The 16114-nt window shown below is 37.9% G+C and overlaps 1 protein-coding gene across 2 annotated transcripts in view; it reads right to left on the bottom strand.

Moving 5' to 3' along the window:
• Positions 1–16114, bottom strand: part of SMG6 (SMG6 nonsense mediated mRNA decay factor) — a 212981-nt gene that overhangs the window by 82144 nt on the left and 114723 nt on the right. The window lies entirely within an intron of this gene.

Raw genomic sequence — 16114 nt, 5'->3', positions numbered from 1 at the left:
ACATACTCAGAATCAGCTGAGTATTGCACTTGTGAGAAGCTGAACGAGAAACTCCTTATAGGGGTCCCCAACCTATGGTGAGTTGTATAATTATTTCATTATATATTACAATGTAGTAATAGAAATAAAGTGCACAATAAATATAATGTGCCTGAATCATTCCGAAACCATCCCCCACTCCCAGGTTCATGGAAAAACTGTTTTCCATGAAAACTGTCCCTGGTGCCAAAAAGGTTGGGGACTGCTGCACCTAAACCATCATCAACCTCTCCTCCCACCACCAGGAGAACCTAGTCCAGGTGCATTTCTTTCTCTTTTTTTCCGGAGACAGGGCTGTCGCCTAGGTTAGAGTGCAGTGGCATGATCAAACCTCAAAATCCTGGGCCCGGGTGATCTTCCTGGCTCAGCCTCCTGAGCAGCTAAGACTATAGGCCTGTGCCACCACACCTGGCTAATTTTTAAAGTTTCTGTACAGATGGGGTCTCGCTATGTTGACCAGGCTGCCCAGGTGCAATTCTAATCAAAGTCACAGAGGTGGGGATACATGGATGTTTGATTAATTCCTTAAAAGAAAGAAGAAGAAAAAAAGAAACCACAAATAAGTAAGAATTCAAGGGAATAATAAAAATGAATCAACATTGAAAAGAAGTGAAAAAGTTAATTTTTAAAGTGGCATGTAAGAAATAAAAAGGAAATCCCCTATTTGGGCAGCTGTGGAGTTCCCTAATTGCACAAGAGCAAAGGACACCCCCCAATATGTATGCCTTGTTAAGCAATTGCTCAACCTACACTCATTGTGCAATTCTGACCTTCCAAAGCTTTTTGTTGCACATATGCGAACCACATTTTACCCTGCATTCTAGAATTAAGAACAGTTTCTCATTCTTCTGTTCTTCACTTTAGAACGGGGAAAGTGTATGAGCCAAAAAAAGTACTGCTAGATAAGCATTCACTACAAATGAGGTTTTACATTATTTCATCTGGTTATTTCTGAGTTTACTGGTAGTTAAGACACATTTGAATTCACTCTTACACAGCGAAAGATTAATTTTCCTTGTCACCGACAGTAATGATATCACAAAAAATTGTCTGCAAAAACATCAAAGCTTCAAAAGCCTTTGTCCTAAATGATGTCAATTCTGGAATATCTGCAGCAGTTAAAAGTGGCAGTCCCTACTTTATAGTCAAAATTCCAATGGAAGCTTGGGTAAATCATGGTGTACCTTGTTAAGCACAAACCTTCCTTTTTGGAGAATTCAAGTTAAACAATCAGCAAGAACCATAATAGGTGTGTACAAAGGAACCACGAAGGAATCATGACAAGAAAACCCAGAGGTCACGCAGAAAAAGAGGTCACATGAAAAAATAAAAATTTTAAGTTGTACATTGTAAAAAACGTAAAACAAGTTACAAACCAGGAGAATATATTTGTAACATATAAAACTATCTACAGTATATAAAGAACTCCTACGTATTGATGATAACTAATAGAAAAATGGGCAAGGCCATAAATATTCAAGTCAGAGAGGAAGAAATGTAAACAGACAATAAATATACAGTAAGATCCTTTACTCTATTAGTAAACAAATGCCAGTTAAAGCGAGATACTTTTTTTTTTTTTAATCCAGGGTAGCAGAAATTTAAAATACTGATAGTAGCCAGGCACACTGTCTGGAGAATAGACACGCTTGAGGCTCTGACTCAGGGGGATGGGCGGGACGTGGACAATGTATATAACCTGAATTTATGTACCCCCATGATGAGCTGAAATAAAAAAGTTAAAAAAAAAAGAAAAATTCGCTAAAGAAATTGAAATATTAAAGAAAATTAAACAGAACTTCTGGAAATAAAGAATTTATTCAAGAAATTACAAAACAAAGTGGAAAGCCTCAAGAACAGGGTGGATCAAACAGGATAAAGAATCTCAGGGATTGAAGATAATAAAAGAAAAAAAAATACTGATAGTAATGCATAGTGTTGGTGACAGTATGAGGAAATAAACACTCATACACTGTTAGTGGGAGTGTAAATTGGTATGATCATTTCAGAGGACAGTTTGGCAGTGTTTGTCAAAATGGTAAACGTGCATATCCTTTGACAGAGCAATTTTACTTTTAGGACTCTATCCTACAGAAATAGTCCCATTATATACAAAGATTTAGAAGTACAAGGAAGTTCACTCTAGCACCATTTGTAATAACAAAACTTGGACATGACTACATATCAATTAATAGAAGGATGGATAAATAAATTATATCATATGTATAATGGAATATGATGTAACTTAAATGGCATAGATTTACATGTATTAAGTCTATAAAGAGTTCCAAGCTATAGTAAGCAAAAATAAAATAACATATATATAGGCATGCATTAAAAAATTTATTTATTTATATATTTTTGTAGAGACAGGGTCTCACTTGTGCTCAAGCTAGTCTCAAACTCCTGGCCTCAAGCAATCCTCCTGCCTTGGCCTCCCAAAGTGCTAGGATTATAGGTGTTAGCCAGTGTGCCCATCCAGGCATGTATTTTTAATTTATTCTGTGTATGTCCAGAAGGATAGTTACCAAACTGTTAATAGGAATTATCTTTAGAAGGGAGGAACCTGTACTTTTATTTTTTGGAGTTCTATATTTTGAAAATATTGTTGCAGAAGATATGGATTACTTTTGTAATTAAAAAGTAAAGACAGGCACCTTCTATTTCTGAACATGATGAAGTAACTGGTACTAGACTCTTCCTCCCACCATAAATAGCTATGAAATATATAAGACAACTGTTTTTCAGCCAGTAGATAACATGCAGTGCAAGACTGAGATTTCTAAGACAAGAGAAACTCATAAAATGAGCTTGTGATCACCCAATCCTCTTCTTTGGGGATAATTTCCCAACCATGACACAGAAAGGTGAATCCCAAGCAAATGCTGGTGATCCTGCTGAACTGAGGAGGCAGAGAGTGGAATTTGAGGCAGCCAAAGTGGCTGGAATCTTTAAGTAAACGGACAAGAAAAAGTTGTACAAAGAAAGGGTACAAAGTGCATTTGTGAATATGTGGGTGATGGCTGGACTACACACATGCTGGCCAAGACCACCAGAGGCTTACCAGGTTGAAGCTGCTAAGGGATTGAGAGTGGAAAGGAGAGACATAAAAGGTCCAGCAGTGCTGGGGGGAAGAGCATTGCCTGGGGATGGGGGAGTTAGAGTTCCAATACTGGCAGGGTAAAGAGATTTTAACACTATTAACACTAAGCATCCATCTGAGACTCCAGAAAGACCACACTTTAAAAGTAAGGGCTACAACCTAGAGTTAGACTTAATCTAAATCTGCATTAATAGAGCCTAAAACCCAGCCTAAAACAAAAGCTGCAGAGACAGAGCTTGGAGGTTGACTATTGCCAAGTTACTGAGGCTTGGGAAACATCCTGAATTTGTTTCTACATATCATCACTAATAATGTATAAGAACAAAGCCTACACAAGTTCAAGATGATCAGGCAGTAATTTAGCTATCTGTTAAAATTTTTAAAAAAGAAAAAACAAAAACAAAAAACTTCTCCAGAGGAAGATAACAATATCCATAGTATCTATAACAAATTATCCATAATGTCCAGTGATTTTAAACAAAAATCACCAGACACTTAAATAGGAAAATGCAATCAATATTCAACAGAAATCAAATGTGAAACAGCCCTGATGTTGGAATTAGCCAGCAAAGACATTAAAAGTAACTATTATCAATGTGCCCAAAATATTAATGGGAAAGATGTTTAAATAATTAAAGGAAAATATAGTCTTAAAAAGTAAACAAACAGGAAATGGCAGCAGAGAAACAAAACTCATAATAAAGAACAAAATAGCAAATGTGTGAACTGGAAAGCAAAATAATGAAATAAAAATTTCACTAAATGAGTTTAACAACATATTGGAAGGGGCAAAAGAAAAGAGTTAGTGAACTTGAAGACAGATAAACAGAAACTAAGAAATCTGAAGATTAGAGAGAAAAACACTTACGAGAAAGTTGGAGTCTCACAAATCTGCAACACTACATCAAAATGTCAATAGGCTGGGTGCAGTGGCTCATGCCTGTAATCCTAGAACTTTGGGAGGCTGAGGTGGTAGGATTGCTTGAACCTAGGAATTCAAGACCAACCTGAGCACCATAGCAAGATCCTACAAAAAACAGAAAAATTAGCCAGGCATGGTGGCACACACCTTGTACTCCCAGCCACTTGGGAGGTTGAGGCAGGAGGATCACTTGAGCCAGGAGTTTGAAGTTATAGTGAGCTATGATGATACCACTGCACTGTAGCCCAGACAACAAAGTGAGACCCTATTAAAAAAAAACAAACAAAACAAACAAAAAACCAAAAAAACTGTCTAACATACGTATAATGAGAATTCCAAAAAGAGAAGAGAGGGTCACTGGAAAAGAAAAAAAGAATAATGTCTGAAAGACAACCCAAATTTAATGAAAATTACCAACTTATAGGTCCAAGAGGCTCAAAGAACATCAAGCAGGATAACTGTAAAAAAGAACAATACCTACTGCCCATTTCAGTCAAACTTCTAAAAACCAAACATAAAAACAAAAAATTCAAAGCAGCCAAAAATGAAAAAATAAATACATTACAAAGAGGGGTATAAGAAGGACTGCTGACTTCTTTTTTTTTTTTTTTGAGGCAGAGTCTTGCTATGTTGCCTGGGCTAGAGTGAGTGCCGTGGCGTCAGCCTAGCTCACAGCAACCTCAAACTCCTGGGCTCAAGCGATCCTTCTGCCTCAGCCTCCCCAGTAGCTGGGACTACAGGCAGGCGCCACCATGCCCGGCTAATTTTTTTCTGAATATATATTTTAGTTGGCCAGATAATTTCTTTCTATTTTTCAGTAGAGACGGGGTCTCGCTCTTGCTGAGGCTGGTCTCAAACTCCTGACCTCGAGCAATCCACCCGCCTCGGCCTCCCAGAGTGCTAGGATTACAGGCATGAGCCACCGCGCCCGGCCTAGGACTGCTGACTTCTTAAGAGAAAACAGTAGAAGCCAGGTGCAAGTGGAAGCCACAACCTGAAAGTACAAAAAGAAAAAAACCTCCAATCCAGGGGAAAAGAAAATCCCTTAAAATCAAAGATAAAAAGAAAAAATAAATAAATAAAAAGAAGAAACAGAGACATTTTTAGATAAACAAAAGCGATGGAAATTTGTCACTGATTCCCATAACACTGGTTACACATCACAGCCTACTGATGACCTATAGACTGAACAAAAATGGTACCAGATGGAAACTTGGATCTATAGAAAAGAATGAAGAAACCAGTAAGGGAGTGATTAAATATAAAAGTTTATGTTGTCTTTTTCTTTTTTTTTAAAGAGATGGGTTCTTGCTCTGTTGCCCAGGCTAGAATACAGTGGTGTGATCATGGCTCACTGCAGTCTGAAACTCCTGGGGCTCAATGATTCTCCCACCTCAGCCTCCCAAGCAGTTGTGACTACAGACTTGAGCCATGATGCCTGGCTAATCCTTATTATTTTTTGTAGAGATGGGTTCTTGCCCAGGCTGGTCTCGAACTCCTGGTCTCAAGCGATTCTCCCACCTTGGCCTTCCAAAGTGCTGGGATTATAGGTGTGAGCCACAGTGCCCAGCCTATATTTTCTTTTTGTTTGTATTTTACTTAAAAGGCAACTAACTGTTTAAGCAGAAAAAATAACATGGTACTGTAGGGTTTATAACATATGAGAAGTAAAAAAGACAACTGCACAAAATATGGGGGAGTGGGTAAATGAAATAATACTGTTGTAAGGTTATTATAACCAGTATAACCTTACTATTATACTTTTGTAGTAAGTATAACATATCAGCTTACATAGCTGATGTGAGCTGATTCTATGCTTCAGGAAACATAAGGTGTGAAGTGTAAAGAGGTACAGTACTGACCCTAAATATATTCTGAAGAGTTAAGGATACTAATTCTTAACTCTAGAACCACTAAAAATAATGACAAAATAAAATAAAAATAAGAGTGTACGTAAGAAGACAAAAGCAGAAATGAACTATAACACTAAAAGTATTGGAGAAAATTTCCATGACCATGGGGGTAAGGGAAAAATTTCTTTCTTTCTTTTTTTTTTTTTTTTGAGACAGAGTCTCACTCTGTTGCCCAGGCTAGAGTACCATGGCATCAGCCTAGCTCACAGCAACCTGAACCTCCTGGGCTCATGCGATCCTCCTGTCTCAGCCTCCAGGGTAGCTGGGAGGGACTACAGGTATGCGTCACCATGCCCAGCTAATTTTTTCTCTATATATTTTTAGTTGCCCATATAATTTCTTTCTATTTTTTAGTAGAGACGGGGTCTCGCTCTTGCTCAGGCTGGTCTCGAACTCCTGAACGTAAATGATCCACCCGCCTCAGCTTCCCAGAGTGCTAGGATTACAGGCGTGAGCTACCACACCCGGCCAAGGCAAAAATTTCTTAAGACAGAAAAGGCACTAATCATAAAGGAAAATTTTGAAAAACTAAACTTGATCAAAGTAAAAAAATTTTCCCTGGTTGTCTAGTGGCAAAAAAATTTAAAATAAATAAATGATTTTGCTCTTCAAGACTATGTTAAAAAAAAACAGGCAAACCAGCCACACACTGCAAGAAATATTCACAGGACATATATCTGACTAGTATTTTTGCCTAGAATATATAAAGAACTCTTATTACTCAGTAACAAAACACCACAATGTTTAAAAATAGCCAACAGATTTGGACATTTCCCAAATAAGGACATATGAATTATCAATAAACCCATGAAAAGATGCTCATCATTAATCAGGGAAATGCCAATTAAAACTGAGATACTACTTCACACTTACTAGCAGGGCTAAAATTATAAAGATTAGAAATACCAAGTGTTAGCATGGATATGAAGCAACTCGAACTCTCATACATTGTTAGTGGAGTATAAAAGGGTGTAATCACTTCGAAAAATAATTTGGCAATTTCTTTTAAAGTTAGATACACACTTATTATATGACTAAGCAATTCTACTCCTGGATATTTAACCCAGAGAAATGAAAATTTATGACCACAAAAAGACTTGTACATTAATGTTCATTGCATCTTTATTCATAACCCCCCAAAACAAACAAAAAAATAGTCCAAATATCCATTATCAGGTGAATGGATAAACTGTGATATATCCATACAATGGAATACTACTCATCAATAAAAGGGAATGAACTACTGAAACAATACAATGCACAATGACATGGATGATTCAGACATTATGCTGAGTGAAAGAACAAAGATATAAAAGCACATACTGTACGTTTCCATTTATATGAAATTCTAGAACAGGCAAATCTAATCTACGGTAAGAATAATTAGATCAGTGGTTCCCTGGGGCAGGGAGTAGGATAGGGGATAGAGGCACTTGAGATGGAAATAGTCTATATTTTGATTGGGGTGGTCTTTACACAACTATATACATACATCCATACATTTGACTGTATAAATTTTATTGTATGTAAATATGTATCAATAAGTTGATTAATAAAGTAAAGGTATTAACTATAGTTTTAGATATCTAAAATTATGAAGTAAAAAATATATATTTTTACATATATGAGAGATTATATTAGTAAAAAAATAAAAAAGCTTGAGACAGGAAGTATTGAGGCAGAAGTTTATATCAATAGTTTTTTTCTCTAATTATTACACATTCTCCTCTTACCAATTTCATTTTTAATTGTGGCCCATATTTATTAAGTCTTGAGCCAAAGATTGTATGTATGTAGGCAGGTAGAGTGGGTAGGCAGGGTGGCACGCAGGCAGGTGTACTCACGTAGCTGATCTTCAGGTTTTTATGCATCAGTCATCACCATCAGCCAACTTCAAGAGTCACTGTTTATCTATAAGCAACCTTTCCTGCAAAGTTTGGAGCCCAGGACATTGTCCTAACCTTCTGGTCTTACTCTTAGATTTTTGCCCTTGAACACACTTCCTAAATGATGTAGATTATCCTGTGCATATGTTCAACAACTCTTATTCAACGATTTGCCTGAAAACGTGAAGTTCTCTCTTCAAAAACTGATATTCTATTCGGGTGTCTTTGAATCAAGAGCATTTCAAGATTTGAAGAACATCCAACCCAGATAGAAAGATGCAGATAAAGTCAGTCTGACCATTCCATTCCATTTCATTTGTATGAACTTTTCCTTCTTTGTTAATCCTCAGAAACTATTCTGGGAGATCAGATTATGTCCCTTAAAGCAGGTCAATGGTTCCCAAGCTCCTGGTGAGAAATCAAGCTCCCAGTAAATATAAAACTGTCAAAGTCAAGACGAGAACTGGAAGCAATGAGTCAATGTTTCTTTACTCTACTACTGTATTTATATATAATTAAGAGTGTGTGCTCTAGACTTGGATTGCTTGGATTTGATTCTGTCATTCTTAGATGTGTCATTCTGGGCAAGTTCTTCTGTATAGCTCAAATTCCTATAGGGCTTTTGTGAAATTTAAATGAGATAATGTAAAGCATTAAAATGGTGCCAAGCATGTGATAAGCACTCTCTAAATGTTGGTTGTTTGGCTCAGGGTCCTCTTGGGAAAGAAGACCCAGACATGAGACTTATCAGATACGTATTTTTCTTCAGGAAAAATATATTCATAGCATTCTGATTATAACTTCTTCCTGAAGAGCACAGAAAGTTGTCTGGCAACATGTAGACAAAGTGTATGAACTCTCAGGTAATATGCTGTACATTCCAAAGTTAAAGACAGAATTAGAAAGACTACCTATACCTGGAATCTTTATTTTTACCTGGGCTAAAATCTTTGCCTAATGGCTGTAATCTTAGGAGCCACTAAATTCCTAAAAGCAGTAGTTCTCAAATGTGTGGAACCCAGAACTGTCAGCACCACCTGGGAACTTGTTAGAAATGCAATTTTCAGTCTCTCCTCCTTTCCACTAACCAGAGAAGCTATGGGTGGGGCCCAGTAATTGGTATTTTAACAGGCCCTCAACGTAATTTTTATGAATGCTAATGTGTAAGAATTACTATCCTAGAACAAAAAGAACAAAAAGTTATTGACCTATCTATCCCCTAGCCATAGCATGGGCATACAGATAATTGAGTTCAACAGGGTCCATTTGGGGAATTAGATTTATAAATTAGGCAGTGTCTGATGTAATTTGCAAGAACTGGAGTAAGCGGAGGTAGTAATTAACAATTCTATAAATTTAAAAACAATTAGTAAAGACACAAAACAGCACAAAAAAGGTGAGGGCAAGAAGGAGCTACTTGGGAGGCTGAGGCAGGAGGATCGCTTGAGCCCATGAGTTTGAGGTTGCTGTGAACTAGGCTGATGCCATGGCTCTCTAGCCTGGGCAACAGAGCAAGACTCTGTCTTCAAAAAACAATTGAAAAAAAAAAAAAGGCAAAAACGTGGCCAGGCGTGGTGGTTCACACCTGTAATCCTAGCATTCTAGTAGGCTGAGGCAGGAGGATCACTTGAGGTCAGGATTTTGAGACCAGCCTGAGCAAGAGCGAGACCCCGTTTCTACTGGGGAAAAAAAAAAAAAAATTTTTAGCCAGGGAACTAAAAATTAGCTGGGCATGGTTGCATAGTCCTGTAGTCCCAGCTACTCAGGTGGCTGAAGCAGGAGGATCGCTTGAGCCAGGAGTTTGATGTTGCTGTCAACTAGGCTTATGCCATGGGACTCTAACCTGGACAACAGAGCGAGTCTCTGTCTCAAAAAAAAAAAAAAAAAAAACAAATCAAAAAACTTCACATGTCTGGCTGTCTATCCATCCACCCATCCAGATTAGAAAGATGTAGAGCAAGGTGTTAAACAATGGTTATCTCTGGGGTAGACCAAGGAAATCTTTTATTTTCTGTACTGCTAATCTTGATTTTTAAAAATTTTTCTAGGCCACATATGGTGGCTCACACCTGTAATCCTAGCACTCTGGGAGGGTGAGGTGGGAGGATTGCTTGAGCTAAGGAGTTTGAGACCAGCCTACGCAAAAGCAAGACCTCGTCGCTACCAAAAATAGAAAAATTATCCGGGTGTCATGGCATGTACCTGTAGTCCCAGCTACTTGGGAGGCTGAGGCAGGAGGATCACTTAAGCCCAGGACTCTGAGGTTGCAGTGAGCTACAATGACACTCTACCCGGGGCTACAGAGGAAGAGGTCTCTCTCAAAAAAACAAAAACAAACAAACAAAATTCTAAATGAACACCTATTTTGTAATACAAGGACAGATTATTTTTATAATAAAAAAACTTTAAGAAAGCATAAGCCTTTAAGTTAAACAACTCTACTTCCAATATCCCAACTGAGGTGAGTAAACTGAATATACAAAGAATATATCTCCCGTGATCCATGAAACTGCCTTTTTCTATTGTGTTTATCACTATGGCTGCAGTACCTAGAATAGTGCCTGACATCTAGCAGATACTCAATAGCTGTTAAATGGAAAAGTGTCACCCATCTGCTATAAATCATAAAGAACTGCTGCCAGATGGATGGAGTATAGCTAAAGCAGGCCATTAAGAGCTGATTCATAGCTTCCCTTCCTAAAAAGGCAACTTAAAAAAAAAACTTCATTTTGTTTGATGCTAGTATTATAGATATGAAACTGATTTTGTATACTGACCTTACATTCAGCAACTTTGCTAAATTCACTTATCAATTTTAATACTTTATCCTAATTTTTTTTTATTTTCTAAGTATGTCTCACGTTATTATCTGCAAATAAAGATAGCTTTATTTTTTTCTTTTGCAATAGTCTTTCTAATACTTTTTTTTTTTTTTTTTTTTTGAGACAGAGTGTCGCTTTGTTGCCCTGGCTAGAGTGAGTGCCATGGCGTCAGCCTAGCTCACAGCAACCTCAAACTCCTGGGCTTAAGCGATCCTACTGCCTCAGCCTCCCGAGTAGCTGGGACTAGAGGCATGTGCCACCATGCCCGGCTAATTTTTTCTATATATATTTTAGTTGGCCAGATAATTTCTTTCTATTTTTAGTAGAGACGGGGTCTCACTCTTGCTCAGGCTGGTCTCGAACTCCTGACCTCGAGCGATCCACCCGCCTCGGCCTCCCAGAGTGCTAGGATTACAGGCATGAGCCACCGTGCCTGGCCTCTAATACTTTTTATGTCTTTTTGTCTTACTGTACTGGCTAGGACTTCCTCCAACACAGGCTGAACGGAACTGGTCTTGTTCTATTTCATTTCTTTTTTTCCTTCCTTTTCTTTTCTTTTTTCCTTCTCTCCTTCTCTTCTTCCTTCCTTCCTTCCCTCCCTCCCTCTCTCTCTTTTTCTTTCTTAAGAGATGGGTTCTTGCTACGTTGACCAGGCTGGACTTGAACTCCCAGGCTCAAGCAATCCTCCTACCTCAGCTTTCTTGATCTGCTTGGTGGTCATACAGTTGTTTACTCTGTGAGGAGACTTTTTGTTTTGTGTATTTCCATACATATTTTTCATAATAAAAAAGTTTTTTGTTTTTTTTTTTAAGAAAAAGAAAGCAGCAGGAAAAGTAAACATTAAAGCACCTGACAAAATTCTCCAGTTTGGAAGGGTGTATTAGTTTCCTATTGCCTCTATAAGAAATTACCACAAATTTAATGGCTTAAAACAATACAATTTATTATCTTACATTTCTGGAGGTCAGAAGTCCTAACATCAAGGTGTTGGCAGGGCTGTGTTCTCTTCGGAGGCTTTATGGGGGAATCTGTCACCTTGCCTTTTCCCGTGTCTACAATCCACCTGAATTCCTTGACTTGTTGCCCTTTTCTCCATCTTTAAGGCCAGCAGTGTAGTATTTCCAAATTTCCTTCCTTCCCTCCCTGCCTCCTTCACTTTCTTTCTTTCTCTCTCTGACCCCTGGTTCTGTCATCACATCTCCTTTTTCTGACTCTGACACTCCTGCTTCTTTAAAAGGACCCCTGGGATTACACTGAGCCTACCAGATAATCCAGGATAACCTCCACATATCAAGATCCGTAACTTAATGACATTTGCCATGTCCTTCTGCCATGTTAGGTAACACACATAACAGGTTTTAGGGATTAAGACATGGACATCTTATTCTGCCTACCACAAAGGGTGAGGACAGATCATAAGGCAGATGCAGATCACCACTTGGAAGTTTTTTCACTGCTATAAATCAGTACCACTCACAATGGTTTGGCAGTTCACAGAAAGGCCTAAAGTAAACTGTCATACTAAATGGAAAGTGACCAGAAGGTGGAATTTCTTCTTCACATGGTAGGCCACAGCTCTAAGAAGATCAGACATTGCAATATAATTTATGCAAAATAGAGAATGGACAAAAGGGAAAAGTAGACATGTGAAACTAGCTCTGTTATAGCAGCTCCACCATATACAGAACAGAAAATGCAGAAAATAAATTCTTTTACTGACATTGCATACCACCTGGTCCCCTCCCCACTCCCTTCAGGCTGGTGACTTGGTAATACAGGCTGAGTGTCCCTTATCTGAAATGCGTGGGACCAGAGTATTCAGATTTTAGATTTTTTTGGATTTTGGAATATTTGCATTTACACTTACCAGTTGAGCATCCCTAACTGAAATCTGAAATACTACAATGAGCATTTCCTTTGAGCATCATTTTGACACTCAAAAAGCTTTGGATTTTGGAGCAATTCAGATTTCAGATTTTTGAATTAGGGATATTCAATCTGTACAAATTTATGTTACCTAGCTTTAGACTTGAGAAGGGGATTCTAATTAACATTTGTAGACAAAGAAAATATCCAATGAGAATCTACCTAATCTATGTGAAGCAAATATCTTTCTTTTTCCAAAGAAATGTAAATGGCCAGAAATAAACTGTAGAAACCAAAATTGGGGCCAAAGAAAAGAATCTGCAAAATAAAAAAGAGAATATATCACACAGAATATAGCACAAAACATATTTTCTGGGAAAAAAATGACAGATGAAAAAGAAAGTGGTATCTACTATATTTTTTCAATTGAATTTTTAAAATCATGGACTCTGTGAAGTATGCTAAATGATGAATTATAAAATAAAGACAGATAAAAGGGAACTGGCTAAAAGGCAAGCAAAAATATAAAGGTTATAGTATATAATGTAAGGGAACAAATAATACAATAGCAGACTTAAAAAATGAATTAGAAGTAGTAAAGAGCAGAATCAACACTATAAAAATTTGAATCAATTACACAGAAGACAAACTTGAGAAGCCCTCCTAGAATGCAGAGGCAAAGCAAAAAGAGATTAAATTGATGACAAAAAAAGAGATGTAGAGGACAAAGGATGGAGGTCGAATATATTAGGAGAACAGAAATTACTGAAGAAAAGAATAGAACAAACAATATTAGCAATCAAACACATACCAGATGAAAACATTTCTGGTCCAAAGATACAACGGTATGTTAATGCCAACTTAAAGCAATGTCATCACTGGGATAAGACCAGCTCAACAAAATTGCAAGAAGTCCTTGTTGCTCACAGGTGCAAATTAACTTACGATGCCACATACATCTTTATATATGCCACAAACTGTCTCCCAAACTAGAAGAATATTTCCCTTATGTGTCTGGATCTCCTAGGTTGTTGTGGGCAATACATGCTCAGTAAATACCTATAGAATAAGCATTCAGGGCTGGACCAAACATGTAACTAATCTTGGCCAGTAATGAAATTACTCATGTTGCTGCCACTGATGAGTTCTTGAGGTATTTTACATTTCTTAGCAATGAACACTAGTAGTTGGAGAAAATGTCTATCTTTTTCAGATTTCTAAAAGGTCAAGAGTTCCTAAAGATTCTCTTTGACACATCCATACTAATCTTCTGGGCTGGCCATAGAGATGACCCATGAGTTTATCATCATTCTTCCCTCTTCTCTTGAGCCTCATTCTCCTCCTTTATAAAATGAAAGTACTGATACTTACATGGCAGGCTTACTGAGAGAACATAATGAAATACTATACAGAAGTACCTAGCCCAGGGACTGACACATGAAAGATATTCAATAGATGTTATTTTTCCCTGCCATGGATGGAGAATAATAAAACAGAGTAAAGGGGAAAGGAAGGGAGTACTACTACTTTATATGAGGAAGCCAGGGAAAATCTCTCTACCACGGTGACATTTAGGAAAGAGTGAGAGAGCCACACAGCCAGCCCAGTACAGAGCATTCTAGGTGAAGACAAGAGCAACTGCAAAGACCCTTAGGCATGAGTGCTTAGTTTGCTTGAGGAAAAGGTAGGATGTCAATGTGACTAGAGCATACTGGGTACAAGGAGAGCAGTAGGAGTTGAGGTCAGAGAGCTGGGAGGCATTGCAGGCTGTTGTTCAAACTTTGGCTTTTACTTTAAGTGAGAGGAGCAGCCATCAGAAGGTTTTTCAACAGAGAACTGACATGATTGTACTGATATTTTAAAAAAGATCATTCTAGTTGTGGTGCTGAAAACAGACTGGAAATAGGAGGAGGGAGGAACCAGAGAAACCATTTAGAAGGCATTTCAGTGAACCGAACTAGGGTGTAGTGGTAAGACAGAGTTGTATGTGTATATGCCTTAAAGGTAAAGAAAATATGAATTGCTGATGGATTAGATACGGAGGTGTGAGAAAAAGAGCCAAGAATAACCCCAAGAATTTTGACATAAGCAACCCAAAAATCAAAGCTACCATTAAATGGGGAAGAGTGAAGAAAGAGCAGGTTGGGAGGTTGGGGAGGGCGTGGGATTCAGGAGTGTGGATTTGGTAATGTTATGTTTGATATATGTAGTTCGCAGTCCTTCATGTGCAGACCTACCTTAGTCTCAATGAGCTGCAACTGCCTCCTGGGCAGCCCATGAATCACTACCACAGGCTGAGCATTGGACTGCTGGCTCTGGGTTTTTCTTGAGCCAGATCACATACTTGATGCCCGACACCAAAGCTGGGAGAGCTGATAAAGATGGGGCTTGGGAAGTCTGAAGCTGGTTAGGACTCCTCTAATCAGCACCTGCTCTGCACTAAAAGATAGCTTCAACAGCCAACTCCCCTAAGCACCCTCTGGAATCAAGATCACCTTGTGATCATAAAAGAAGTACTAGGATCCTCTGGTTCAAACCATGGTCATACAGTTTCTCTTCTAACTCAGTATCTTCCACAAAGTGTAAACAATTCATTAGCTGTGCTCAGCCTTGCATACTACTAATCTCCATTATTCTTCCCTTTTGAGACTGGAAGTTTCACTCCAAGTTTTTGTTAGAAAGGCATAAAATAATATTCCTTTTGGGAAAGAGAAGTTCTCTCTTTCCCAAGATCCAGTAGTCATTAAATGCATTCATAGAGTATGAGTTTTTGATAAGTCAATGTCTAGAACCTTTATCTACTTACAGAAATTTAACCAAAGGAAATATATGCTCAACTCCTGCTATAAGGAATTGATTCACTGTTTATAACAGTGAAAAAAATGGGAATATTCTCTCAGTTCAATAAAGCAAAGATTGGTTAAAGAAATCTAGGTACATAAAAGAATACTAAGCAATCATCAAAAATGATTCCATATAAGAATACGTTAAAATATTAAGCCAACAAAAAGCAGAATAGAAATAGTATATATGACCTCCAGTTTTACTAAAAATAAAAGTGTGTGTATGTATACTAGAAGTTAAATATGATTATATATAACCAGCAAAATAACAGTGATGTTACCTCTGGGTAGAGAGATCATGGACAAATTCTTCTTTTTATTTGTCTGTGTTTTCCAAGTTATCTATAATGAACAAAGACTCTTTTATACTAAGAACAAATTCTTAAAATTTTATATTCAATACAAAACTGCTCATATTTATGGTTCATGTTTGGAGTTCAGTTTTTACTGAATTTTTTTTTTTTAAACATCTACCTATGTCACTAGTATATACTTCATCTAGGTCAAAAGACTTCCTCCTGAGAAGACATTTGTGGACTGCTACCCAAAGGCCTCTCCCCCAGAGGATGTGATGCTAACGACTCTGCAGAGAAGTCAGTCACAGTGTACCCCTGCCTCAGCACAGGAGACTCTGCTCCCGAGGTCTGCAGCTGCTACTTCCCCAGCCCAGTAACTGCTACACGGGAAATGTGAAGCAGACCGGATTGCCCTACTCTCCAC

This window comes from Lemur catta, chromosome 15 (assembly GCF_020740605.2).
Source record: "Lemur catta isolate mLemCat1 chromosome 15, mLemCat1.pri, whole genome shotgun sequence".
Lineage (NCBI taxonomy): Eukaryota > Metazoa > Chordata > Mammalia > Primates > Lemuridae > Lemur > Lemur catta.
This window is presented reverse-complemented; position numbering and strand designations above follow the sequence as displayed.